This window comes from Oryx dammah, unplaced genomic scaffold (genome assembly GCF_014754425.2).
Source record: "Oryx dammah isolate SB20612 unplaced genomic scaffold, SCBI_Odam_1.1 HiC_scaffold_11, whole genome shotgun sequence".
In the NCBI taxonomy this organism is placed as follows: Eukaryota; Metazoa; Chordata; class Mammalia; order Artiodactyla; family Bovidae; genus Oryx; species Oryx dammah.
The window spans coordinates 14,838,277-14,852,473 of record NW_024070195.1 but is presented as its reverse complement, the minus strand read 5'-3'; the positions used below and the strand labels follow the sequence as shown (position 1 = coordinate 14,852,473).

The 14,197-nt window shown below is 37.8% G+C and overlaps 1 protein-coding gene across 4 annotated transcripts in view; it reads right to left on the bottom strand.

The window, feature by feature from the left end:
• The window catches only part of CDKAL1 (CDK5 regulatory subunit associated protein 1 like 1), a 614,486-nt gene that overhangs the window by 395,601 nt on the left and 204,688 nt on the right, over positions 1–14,197 (bottom strand). The window lies entirely within an intron of this gene.

Sequence of the window (14,197 nt, the reverse complement as noted above, 5' to 3'; positions counted from 1 at the left end):
ACCAGCTGATGAACATTTGGACTGTTTCCAATTAACACCTTTTATAATAAAGCTTCTATATCTGAATACAGATCTTCATGCAGATATGTGTTCATTTCTCTTGGATAGATATCTAGGAAAATTGTGGGTTATGCTGTAAATTTAAACTTTATAAGAAAAAACTGTTTTTGAAAGAAGTGCTACCATTTTATATCCCACCAGCAATGTATGAGGGTTTCAGTTTCTCCACATCACCAAGACCTCTTACTGTAACTTCTAAGAACAGCTATTCTAGTGGGCATGTCGTGGTATATTATCGTGCTTTGAGTGACTATGCATTTCATGATGATAAGGATACTGAGCACCTTTTCATGTGATTAGCCATCTGTATTCCCAATTGGTAATATGTTGTGATGGTTAATTTTATACGTCAAGTTGACTGGGCCACAGGGTGCCCAGACATTTAGCCAAACACTATTTTGGGTGTGTCTGTGGAGGTGTTTCTGCATGAGACTGATATTGAATTAGTAAGTAAGTGAAGTCACTCAGTCGTGTCCGACTCTTTGCGACCCCATGGACGGTAGCCCACCAGGTTTTTCTGTGCATGGGATTCTCCAGGCAAGAATCCTGGAGTGGGTTGCCATTTCCTTCTCCAGGGGATCTTCCCAACCCAGGGATCAAACCTGGGTCTCCCATATTGCAAGCAGACACTTTAACCTCTGAGCCACCAGAATTAGTAGACTTGAGTAAAGCAGATTGCTCAGCCTAACACTGGTAGGCATAATGCAATTAATCAAAGACTTGAATAGAACAAAAAGGCTGAGTAAGAGGGAACTCCTCCCATCTGACTACTGAGCTGACTAATCGGTCTTTGCCAGCCTTCAGACTCAGAATGAAATATTAGATCTTCCAGGGTCTCATGCCTTCCCAATTGCTTACCAGAACTTACACTGTCAACTCTCCTGATTCTCTGGCCTTTGGGCTTGGACCAGAACTACACATCAGCTCTCTGAAGTCTTCACCTTGTTGACTATTGGGAATTCTCAGCCTCCTTGATGGTGGAAGCAAGTAACATAATAAGACATGCCTTTACACACACACACACACACACCCTACTGGGCTCTCTTTCTCTGGGGAACCCTCACCAGTGCAGATGTCTGCTCTAGTATTTTGCCAATATTTTAGTTGTAGTGCTTGTCTCATTATTGAATTACAAGAATTCTTTACATATTCTGGTTATATGACCTTTATAACATATATGATTTGTAAATATTTTCTCAGTCTATGGCTTACAGTTTCACTTTCATGATAGCATATTTTGAAAACTGAAGCTTTTTTAAATTTAATGAAGCTCAACGTACTATATTTTATTTTATAGCTCATGCTTTGGGTGTCATATCTAAGAACTCTTTGACTAGACCAAGAGCCCAAAGATTTCTCCTACATTTTCTTCTACAAGTTTTATCATTTTCACTCTAATAATTCGGTCTAGGGCCCACTGTGTTACTTTTTTAATAAAGGTCTAACTTTATTTTTGCACACAGATATTCAACTGTCCCAGCTCCATTTCTTTTCCTCCTTCCTCCTTTGTGCTATTGTCATCACATCTATTAACATATACTGCTGTGAAAGTGTTAGCTGCTCAGTCGTGTCTGAATCTTTGCAACCCCATGGACTGTAGCCCGCCAAGTTCCTCTGTCCATGCAATTCTCCAGGCAAGAATACTGGAGAGAGTGGCCAGTCATTCCCTTCTCTAAGGGATCTTCCCAACCCAGGGATCAAAACAGGGTCCCTTGCATTGCAGGCAGATTCTTTACCATCTGAGGCACCAGGGAAGCCCTCAAATAGTTGTATAAACCCAAAAATATAATGCTAGAATTGTCTTATACAATTGCATGTTTTTAAAAATGTTAAAAATATCTATGTACAGAGTACAATATATTTTACCCACATAATCACCACTTCTAGCACTCTTCATTTCCTGCTGGGAATTTCCATTTGGCACCACTTTCTGTCTGAAAAATTATCTTTAATAGTTCTTGTAAACCAAGAAAAAATGTTATTTGGAAATGTCTTTAGTTTGCTGTTATTTGTGAAAGATACTTTTGCTAGATATAGAAATCTTGGTTGACAGTTTTGTTCTCTGAGTACCGAATGCATCACTCCACTGTCTTTGACCTCTGTTGCTTCTGATGAGAAGTCAACCATTAATCTTGTTGTTCTCCTACACACAGTATTAATATGCCATTTGTCTTATGCAATAAAGATTTTCCCTCTCTTTCAACAATGACTATGATGTGCATAGGTGCAGATCTCTAGGATTCTTCCACATGGAACTCACTTTGGGATCCAAAAAGCTAAGTAACAGTTTTCATCAACTTTGGGAAGGTTGTTGTTGTTGCTTTTTTACTGGATTCGTTTGTGACTCCCATGATGATACATCTGTTGGTGTGCCAGATGTCCCACTGGTCTCTGAGGCCTTTCTCATTTTTCATCTGCTCTTCTACCCAAGTCAGGTCTTTCTCTTAGTCTGTCCACAAATGTTCTTCTTCTGCCATCTCAGATCTGCAGTTGAGCCTCACTAATGCATGTTTCACTTCAGGTACTGTACTTTTCAACTCCAGATTTCCTACTAGTTCTCATATAATTTCCATTTTGTGATTCTTTATTCAAGTCATTGTCATCATCCTTTTCTTAAGCCTTTTAACATCACTTCACTTAGTTCTATCAAGTCTCTGTCTTCTAAATCCAACATTTCTGGCCAAAGACAATTGATACTTACTGCTTTGTCCCACCTTGATTATGGTTATACTTGGTTTTGTTTTCCTTTCATTGAAGCATAGTTGATTTACAAAGTTGTATTTAATGTCTGCTACATAGCAAAGTGGCTCACTTACATGTATATTTGGTTTCTTTGTATCTATTATAATATTTTATTAAATATTAGAAATTTTAGGTAATATATTGCAGCAATTCTCAATTCAGATTTATCCCCTAAAGGTTGCTGCTGTCTTTGTTTAGTAATTCACCTGGACTAAATCTATGAATTCTGCTGCTGCTGCTGCTAAGTCGCTTCAGTCGTGTTGGGCTCTGTGCGACCCCATAGACGGCAGCCCACCAGGCTCCCCCATCCCTGGGATTCTCCAAGCAAGAACACTGGAGTGGGTTGCCATTTCCTTCTCCAATGCATGGAAGTGAAAAGTGAAAGTGAAGTTGCTCAGTCGTGTCCGACTTCGTGACCCCAAGGACTACAGCCTACCAGGCTCCTCCATCCATGGGATTTTCCAGGCAAGAGTACTGGAGTGGGGTGCTGTTGCCTCCTCCGATGAATTCTATGTCTCCACAATGAATGGCCATTGATCTCCCTTCTTGGTTTTTTTGGCTTTTATGTCCCCAGACATAACTTTCTAGCAATCAATTCTGTATCTGCATAGCAAAGCTAAGTGAAGGACTAGTCAACATATGCTCAAACACCTTAAGCCAGTAAAATTCCTAACTACGTGTTGTTGACTAATCTGTGTGTGAGCTGAGAGCATTCAACGTTAGGGCCATTTTTAAGTCTGCCCCACCTTCTACTTTCTCCTGGACTTTTTTGGGTCCTCTCCCATCTGCTCAGGGTGTGCATGCAAGCTCCAGCAGACAGGTAAGTTTAAGTGGCTTGGGCCCGCTCTGGTCCCTACTGAGCATATGTACCCTCTAATCAACTTTCACTCTGTGAAGAGTTATCAAGCATCCTCTCTCTGTCTCACTTCCCAGAAGTCTCTGCTAAAGCTATGGCTAGTCTGTCTGTCTACCACTTCTGTCAAACAAGCTACAACTTCAGGTATATAGAGTCAGAGACACTCCATCCCCTACCTACCGCCCCCACCCCCACAAACCTACTCACCCCTAGCCACTTGCCATTAAAGTCTAAACAGTTCTTCAAGTCAACTGAGGCTTCTTGGTGCAGCAGTGAAGCTGCTGGTTTTCACAGCCTGCTCTGCCCTAGGTGAACAACCTTGCCTATGGAGCTGAGGAAAGAAAAGAACAGTACCACCTTAGACTCACACTGTTCTTACCAAAAGCACAAACACCTTAGACACACACTGTTTTTACCCAAAGTTCAGTTGTTCACACAAAGAAACACTTCTCAGTTTGCTGACTGCTATTGGTCAGTTTCCACAGTGACAGAATGGTTTGTTTTTGACCATTTGTCCAGTTTTATTGCTGCTTGTGGGGAGATTTGTTGACCTTCACATACAGTCATGCCACAAGCTAATCAAAGCCAAATTTTTTAAAGCAATTATTTAAAATAACTTCAAATACATAATTAGCACAGATATAAGACTCATATAAGCAATTACATGTATGTTTCATCATCCCTCAATTCAGAAAGATATATTGCTTAAACATCTCCTGTACAGATAGCTTTTCAGGACTAGAAGTAATAAAACCATTAGTCATAGCCTTTTTGTACTAATCACTTTAATAAGAAACATTAAGTACTTCATTTACTCTGAAAATTCTTGCTCTGATGGAGAAACATAGCTCGACTCAGGCAAGCATTTGGCATACCAGATTTCACAGATTTCCAAGATAAGTCCAACTCTTCCATCACAAGTCCAGTTAATGAAGAGGTGAGCAAGATTGGCATGATAACATAATAATTCTGAGAGATGCCAAAAGTTCAATAATGACTATGCAAAGGCATGCTATTTTCATACTAGCATGAGACAAATTTCATTATATCCTGCTGAGACTTCAGCAATATGAGCCCGTACTAATAACATTTGATAAATTATTCATCTCCACTATCTACATGCAAATAAAGGAACATATCTCTGCCTGATGATATAATGAGTTATTTTCCAATCCAATGATTCATTAAAGAGTGGCAGACCTAACAATAGTTTGGTTTATTTTTTTAATTGAAAAAATATACTACACTAAAAATAAAGTAGGAAATAATATAAAAGCCCTTCATTATATCTGGCCAAAGATGAAAGAAAGGAAATTCAATCACATAATGATTATTAAAAATAAAAATAAAAACAGGCTAGCAGTATAAAACTTTTACACCTGTTATATATCATCTCTTTTAAAAATCTTTTTGCAAACAGAATTGCTGCATCAAATTAACTCCTTATATCTACAGACCACAGAATAAAAACATATGCTCTTAATATTAATACAAATCACTACCCATTATATGAGTAGGTATCAGTATTACCCTCTAAAACAAACTGAAACTTGGCAAAATAAAGAATAAAACTGAAGATATCTTAAACAAGGTTTATCTGTGGGACAGAAAGATAGGAAAAAAGGACTCAGGAAAGGGAAACATGCTCAAGGAATAAAAATCTGGAAGGCAAAAAGGAAACTCGGAGAGCAAATTTATATTGAAAATGAACATGCTGTACTTCTGAAGGGACCAAGCCACATGGACCACCATTAGACACTCACACATGGCTTCTCTGTTCAGTTCCTTCTGGATGGTCACTGATGCCTAGCATGGTAACGGAAAGAGAATGCTGTTCAATGAATACTGATTTGTGATTACTGTGAATTTCATCACCCTTTGTGGCTAAACAGGAGAGGAAGAAAAGAAAACAGGACAACAGAATTTGAAAGAAAAGCCGAGTGAAAATATTAATTTTTACATCATTTCAATGGGCCTCCCTGATAGCTCAGGTGGTAAAGAATCTGTCTGCAATGCAGGAGACCGCGGTTCAATTCCTGGGTAGGGATGATCCTCTGGGGAAGGAATAGGCTGCCCACTCCAGTATTGCTGGGCTTCTCTTGTGGCTTAGCTGGTAAAGAATCCACCTGCAATGTAGGAGACCTGGGTTCAATCCCTGGGTTGGAAAGATTCCCTGGAGAAAGGAACAGCTACCCACTCCAATATTCTGGCCTGAAGAATTCCATGGACTATATAGTCCATGGGGTCGCAAAGAGTCGGACACAACTGAGCAACTTTCACTTTTTCAATCACACATAATAAGAGGAGGAAGTATTAATGGGAACAGTCGGAAACAACTATGCTCAGGATGGCCAGGTCAACTGACAATAACACGAGACCTCTGAGGAGACAGAGATAAAGATGTAAGTGATTAAAACAGAAACGTATGGTTTTAATGCAAGGATGAAAAAAGAAGATTGCCTTATATGTAGAATGGGACACACTCAAATGTTCTATTTCCAGAGATCTTTTATCTTTCCAATTTTCAATGTAAATTCACATTTCATCTCCTTTAAATAATGGTCAAATATGTCTCAGTGGGCTTATTAACTATCTTTAATAAACATCTCTCTAAGTTGTTACAAGTGTCACATAAAATTCGTCCTGTTAAACCAAATTTAATTTTAAGCCTGAGGCTTTCAGCAGTTATTTATAAATCAGCTACAAAACCCTGATTCTGTGCTGGTTTTTACATTTGATCTAATTCAGTAAAGAATGTTACTAAACCATTTTATTAGCTAAAATTATTACACATTACAAAGTATGGAACCTAAAGCTAATTTGCTTTATATAATTCACTATTTATGCATACTTGTGAATTCATAATACTGACAAACCTATATGAAAAAGGCATGTTTTAAACAATAATTGCTATACTTGTTGAATTAACATTCAATGTTCTTTTGGATTTTTCAGGAGCAAATAATCTTTTCCAAGTCTCACAGGGCTAACTGCATTGAACATTATGAGAGCTGAGGAAAAACATTCCACCCATACATACTAGAAAACCCAATCTGTCGACATATCAGGAATCCAATTATAATGGTCATTTACAAGCAGAAATGTACCAACCCCTGGGATATAAGAGTATATATAAATAGACACATACACAGAGTGATAGAAATAGGACTACCTACAAAATACATATTTATTAATGAAACTATGTTTCCATATAAAAATCAAATCTCCCCCTCTGATTCTTCAAACTACAGTGAGTTATACAAAAGCCTTAGAATATCATTACACATTAGAGAAGCACTGGTAATCTGGCAGCTTGTATTTCAACTGTTTTATTTCTTTTCTTTTTAATTTCTTTTTCTTCTAACGGCTCTATAAACAGCCAAACTTTCCTTTAATATTTCATCCATTTCACCTAATTTTAAAGGTCATTCACTATTTCCTTAATATGTGACCACCCACCTCCACCACCACCAGAGAGGCCTCATGCCAAATTTTTTTCATCCCTTACTAACTGCTCTCACTTCACACAAATTCAGTCCTATTAATAGACATTCCAAAGACCTATCTGAACCCTAAGCTCTAGGTCAGCCCACTGGAAAACTTCCTAATAAAGCAATCCAACACGATGCTGGGGACAGAGGGTAAGAGAAGGCAGATATATACTCAAGCAAAAATTTCTAAAAACGAGTAAATGCACTACAAACACAACTCTCACCTAAGTAAATACAGTCCCATCCATTTGAATATGGTTTAAGAATATTAGAAAGCCAATGCTCAATTTACTCTGTTTTTCTACAAAATGCTTGGCATTGTTTAGCCGCCAAAGGCTTTTTAACTACTTAATTACACAGAAAAACAAAAATTGGCCAAAAGTTTTTCTCTACCCCAACCAATGTCATTCTTTAGATGTAGGCTCCTCCCAAGAAAGCCAGCATTCTCCAACAGTCACACTTAGTAACTCTCTTGAAATACTGTCATCTTAAAAGAAGAGAGCAATGTAAAACAAAGAAGTTGGGTTAAGTGAGAGAAGCAGCTAATCTAAGCTGGAAAATTTTACCTGAAATTCCAGAATTGATGCAAAAACACAAGATCAGTACAATCTGAGTGCCAATTTTAACTACTAAGATTTCAGCAATCATGAAAATTTTTAATGTTAACTAGAACAATGACACTTAGAAAAAGACAATAAGAGAAGAATAGTAAGAATTGTCCAAAAAGACAGAATTCAAAGCGCGAATCAAAGTAAAAGTGAAGGAAGCCTACTCAAGTTCTTATGTTACCAGCATGCATTTTCAGAGTTTGGGGTTGGAGAGGAAGACAGGACAAGAGCAGAATACAAAGCCTAACCCCCCTAAAAGTTTGAGGGTTTTTTCAGTATCAAAACTCTTGTTGCACAAAAATGTATTTATATTGTAATTATAATGATGTGAAATTAATGTATGATATGGAACTATGGGGAGAAGGCAATGGCAACCCACTCCAGTACTCTTGCCTAGAAAATCCCATGGATGGAGGAGCCTGGTAGGCTGCAGTCCATGGGGTTGCACAGAGTCGAACACGACTGAAGTGACTTAGCAGCAGAAGCAGCTGGAACTACGGAAGATGTAAAGAGGAAAACATGTTGGAATGGAATGTTCTAAGGCAATTTTTTTTTCTTTTATTTGCACAGCGTTATTGGTGTAACTAAATGACAACTATTTTAAAGTCATCACACTGGACAAAGAATACTTATAATAAACAATCTGCATAAGCAGGATATCTTCATTAATGGAGATACCCTCTGGAGGCAAACTACCAAAAGCAGTTAACTGTATGTTTTAATTACCTCTCTTCCAAGTGGATATATCTTTTATGACAATGAGAGGAGACTTGTATGGTGCCAACTTCTTTTTCACAATCTAAACCAAGTGTACATCAAAATACTCAAATGTCCAAGCAGTTCCATGTCAGTAACTCCACCTTAGTACTGACTCTTAAAGAACTCAGGTCATTGGCTACAGTAGGCTCCCCTGAACTCTAAAGTTAAGTAGCTCCAAGACTTTAATGTTTATAGCAGTAAAGCTACTCAACACTTCAGTTTCAGTAAGTAAAGCACCCATGGCAGTAATGCAAAAACTTAATCATTGCTCATGCTCAAACCCATATTCCCCAAATTACTGTACCAGGAATGGAAAGCAGAGATAACAGACCTAATAACAGATGGCATTCAAGGGTCCTTAAAAAAAAGAGAAAATGATATTATACAAGAATCGAGAACCTGCAAGCCACATTTAACTTTCAAAAACTGAAGCTCCAATCCCCAAGTCCAATCACAAATGAACATGTCAAGTTCCTCCTGCTATTATTCACATCATTATAAAATATGACAGAGGAGAGGTGGGAACAGTATAAAAGCAGCCTCAAAGGAAGGAAGGAAGGAAGGGGGCTTCTGGCACTTGCTTATTGGCTTTAAATTCACACTCATGGTCCTCAACCCCTTGTGACAGGCATCATCACTGCCTTTGTGCAGAAATGTGGACAGTGAAACAAGCGTAAAAATATAAGGAAAACAAAGAGGAAGCACATTTCATATCACAATGGAATACACTAACACACACGCACAAACTGGAACAGAAAGCTCCAAAGTGCCACAGATGAGTAAAAAACAATGAAGTGTGTTTGAAATATTATATAGAGTCCCCAAATACAAACACCCCAACCCCCAAAAGACTATTCTGTCCTGAGTCACCACAGTGACTTCTGCCCTAAAGGGATTTAAGGTCTTGAGGAAAACAGCTTGTAAACAAATAACTGGAATGAAGTGCCAGAGGTGATCAACGTCTTTAAGTACAGTGGTTCACCATGAGAGAGTGGTCAGCTTTCCTTAAAAAAGGAAAAAGATCAGGAAAGGCTTCAAGGAGAAATGACACGGGAGTATGGGAGGCCAAGCAAGAGAGGCGCCAAGTTCCATACATGACTACTGCATACATTTCCCAGCACATCTGGACAGCACACCACCAACACAGCCAGCACAGATCTTTGCTACAATTCCTGCTTGTTCATTTCCCACGTCTTAAAACCATCACTAAAATCAGAATTCACTGAAAAGGCTTATTAAGACTTGGCATAAAGGAGCTCCACTGTGAAAAACCACACCTTCAAAAATTAAATGTGTCTAAACATAGTTTATGAGGTAGAAATTACGTGGGTTTGAGAGGAATTCTTAGTTCTAATCAGAAGATTGGTCAAACATTATTTTTAAAGCTTAATTCAAACCTTGAATGTTGAATACTGGAGGGAAAAGAAAAACAATCTTAATTCAAGAAATTACAATTAATACTGATTATGAAATATTAAAGGCTGAAAGCTATCCACATCAAAATCCTCTGGTTACAGCTTCAGTACTTATCTGGCCTAAACACAAAACTAGAATTTAGAACATAGGCTATATCCTTAAAAAACACAGGAGGATTTTCTTGACCTAATCATTTGACAGTAAAAACTGTACAAACTGTGTTTTACTTTAAAACCCTCAAAAATTACCCTTAAAAAAACACCCAAGAGAATGCTCTGCAGAATCTCTTAGCTTTTTTGATTAGATTAACTTTTTATTGGTTACTTACAGTTAACGAATATGTGTACTCACTCATTTCCTAAATTAAATACCTTTACAACAAGATTAAGACTAAAATATCCTTTTCAGAATTTTTTAAAAAGATATAGCAAATCTTTATTGAAGTGAAGTGAAGTGAAAGTCGCTCAGTCATGTCCGACTCTGCGACCCCATGGAGTATATGGTCCATGGAATTCTCCAGGCTGGAATACTGGAGTGGGTATTCCCTTCTCCAGGGGATCTTCGCAACCCATGGATTGAATCCAGGTCTCCCACACTGCAGGTGGACCCTTTACCAGCTGAGCCACCAGCAAATCTTTATCAACTCCTTATAGAAAAGTTTTTTATGATGGCACAAAATAAAATCACATGCAAAACTGAGGAGAGAGAAAAAGAAATCACATAAAGGAACAAAATATGTGAAGAATATGACAGGGAACTAGAAATAGGTGAGCCAGGACCTTAGTCAATAATCAGGAGGGATGGAGATAATAAATAGGTGTCACTTTCTCACTTCCCTCCATTCAAGGTAAGCAGCTTAACAGAACTGGAGATTAGAGGACTAGGTTTCAAATTATGGTACACTGCAATGCACCATAATTACGGTATAATCAGCAATGCCAGGTTCCTGTGGAGTACAAATGAATTAACGTATACGAAAGGGTAAGCTACAAAGAGCCAGAAAGAAGTTAATTACAGTTGCTACTGTAATTAATGCAATTGTAATCCCATCAAAACCTATAATGCAAATGATGCTTCTCAAAAGGAAGAAAGCAGGGAGATTTTTACAACTTTAAAGCACTGTATGTTAAAGTCAGATTCCATTTATCTTTAAACCTCTGGAGGGCTAGGAAATAGGTCACAAATAATTGCATTGATAATGATAATCAGGTTTTCAAAATTTTTTTTTTTTAATGTATAAATCAAAGTAGATTCAAGGTCATCCTTCTCAGATCACTCACTGGCATTCTGATACAATTTCTTGGATATGAAGAAAGAGAAAGAAGGCAGAAGTAGGGCACCAGGAACTGCACCTGACCCTAGGTAAGTCTAAGCTTACGTGCCTGGACAGCCATGACTATCTTCTCACCCTAGGACACCTGAGTGACAGGATCCTTAGCATCACACCAGTGACTCACAAGGCAATGAATCCAGGTTGAGAGGCCATGTGGCAGTCTCCAGCCCCCCTGGCTTCCCCAGGTTCAAATAAAAGACCCTACTATCTTGCCATTCTGGCGAAGGGTCCCCCTCCCAGCAAACACCCTAGAGAATCACTGCTGCAAGTGAAGTTCATGCATTACATTAAATCCTCTCAAATTACTTCCCGCCCCCACCAATCCCAGCCATCAAGATGCAAAATACCTGTCTCAAAGCCCCAAAATAAACACGCCCCAGGGTAGAACTGAAAGTTGCTTTAGAGAAGCACGAAACTCTTAAGCAACACTGGGAAGTACACAGCCTGTCACCACCTAGGAGGGTGATACCAGGGAATGGAATAAGGGCAAAGGACTGAGGGAACTGTCTTTATTCAAGACTCTCTTCACTGGAGAATATGAAGACACAGAGAAGAAAAATGCACAGTGTATCTGCCACAAATGCCTTCAGATTCGTTTTGTAAGTAAGACAACATAGGGGAAAAAAGGAAAATCTGGCATGTGGAGATTAGGCTGCGAGAAAAAGCTACTGACATTACAGTAACTTTTGCTAGAGATCACTGTCCAAAATGTCACCATTTCCTTCTAATGACAGGCTCAGAAGCTCAGTTTTATATTGCAGACTCCCAACACTCCTAAAATTTCCGAGTTGAAGGGACCTACTATATCCTACAATTTATGGCCCAGGAAATGGAGAACCAAGGAGCTTGTGTGGGTTGTTAAACACGACACTGTGAGCATCAGAGCCAAGTATTTCAGCATAACCCTGCATAGTCTCAATCAATGATTCTCATCCATTACAGCACCAGACTTCAGGGCAGCTTAAAGAAATGGTGCACTTGTATTTTCAGAGTTACAATAAAGATTTCATGTGTTGGAAGGCATCTTTTATGAAGACATTTCAATTACTATTTCTTTCTTACTCAATACAGCATATGCTTTGTTATAAAACAGTAGTACTGATTAAGTTTCTACTTAAAAATCCATCCATAGTTGATCTCCTAACTGGAGATTCTGCAAATGAATTTTTCCATCCTCAAACTAGTAAGTAAGCGAAATTGGTGTTTATTCTTGCAGTCTCCGAAGTAATGGCTGCATGTATGCTGTATGCTTTGTAGAGGGTTATGAGATGAAGTTTTCAAAGAAAATATGTGCATCTTCAAACATTATATACAAAACTTTTAATATTAACTGAGCATTCTTTCTCAACATCAGTTGCTAGCAAGATTAGATTTTCTAAGGAAGGGCCAATGACATCACCTAATAGAAGACAACCTACAACTTGTCTCATTAAGAAAATTCTTCTATCAAAATGTTCAAGAACAAGAGAGGATCAGATTTCAATTTCATGTCCAGTAACATCTGAGCCATCAAATTACTCTATGTTGCCAGTTTTCTCACTTGTCTGTGATATATGATTTTACTGGCTATAAAATATTTTTAAGAAATTTTTCAAAGATGTCAAAATGTTATATATTTTTTGCTCCTGAGGTTTAAGATAGTACACCTCTAACATGATCTAACATGGTTTTTCACTTTGTATTTCTATTTTTATAGAACTCAGCTATAAAGTACTAAAGAAGAATTACCAATACAATTTACTATTTTGTTGACAGTCATATTGAAACAGACAACACCACAATCAACCCACAATTTCACTCTCTATTTAAAAAATGTAATAAAGCTGCTAGGATTATTTTCCCTAAGTTTACAGTCTCAACTATTCTTGCCACATTTTACTAAACAAAAATAGTAGAGTCTTTAAATGAAGACAAACTTTCCCAAATAGTAAGAAAGCACATATACACAAGCAGAGTATAAAAGCAGTGTACCACATGCTAATTCTCTAAAAAGATAGTTACAATAAAAGAACTTAGGTACACTAAAGTTTTTTTAATTATATTAATTTTAAGGACTTTTATGAGAGCCTCAAAATAGGATTAATTCATCTACTTGGCATTACTAAAGAAAGTAGCAAAGTGAAGTGAAGTTGCTTAGTCGTGTTTGACTCTTTGCGACCCCATGGACTGTAGCCTACCAGGCTCCTCTGTCCATGAGATTTTCCAGGTAAGAGTACTGGAGTGGGTTGCCATTTCTTTCTCCATAAAGTAGAGTAAACAGAAATTTGAACTACAGGACTCAGAAATCTTTACATCTGAGAATACCAAATACTTGAAAAGAAAATTATTACAGACATAATGTGACTGATGTTCAAACTTTATAAACTGTTTTAACATGAACAGCACTCACAAAAGTTTAGAATACAATAATGCATTTTTAGAGAATTCAACAATCTGCAATCTGCCAAGGCAGTATCAAACTTTGCAAAGAGTTAACATGTAAGCCCAATTTTCACAGCAGGCAAGTCTTTGTTAATATTTAAACAAGGAAGGATGAAGCTGCTTTACCAGACAGATCACTGAGACCACAAACACATGGGCTGGGTCATGGGAAGCCTGAGAAGTTCAAACTTAAAGTAATTTCCTTTCCTTGTTTTGAACAATCAAATCCAGTGAACCATTATAACAGTTATGTGAAAACTACGTTACAATCATCAACCTAACGATCTAATCAACACTATGCACCCACCCCACTCCCACTCTGGAATAAAGAAATCGAAGTTAATGAAACACTCAAGCCTTCATATCAATAAATCCCATTATCAGTAAAGGTAGCTGCAAACCATAAGATCATCCATCTCTGAATAGAAAATATAAGCGATGAACACACAAAGTAGTGTAATTATATTAACACAACCAAAACATATAAAACACTGAAGTTAGCATAGCAGAA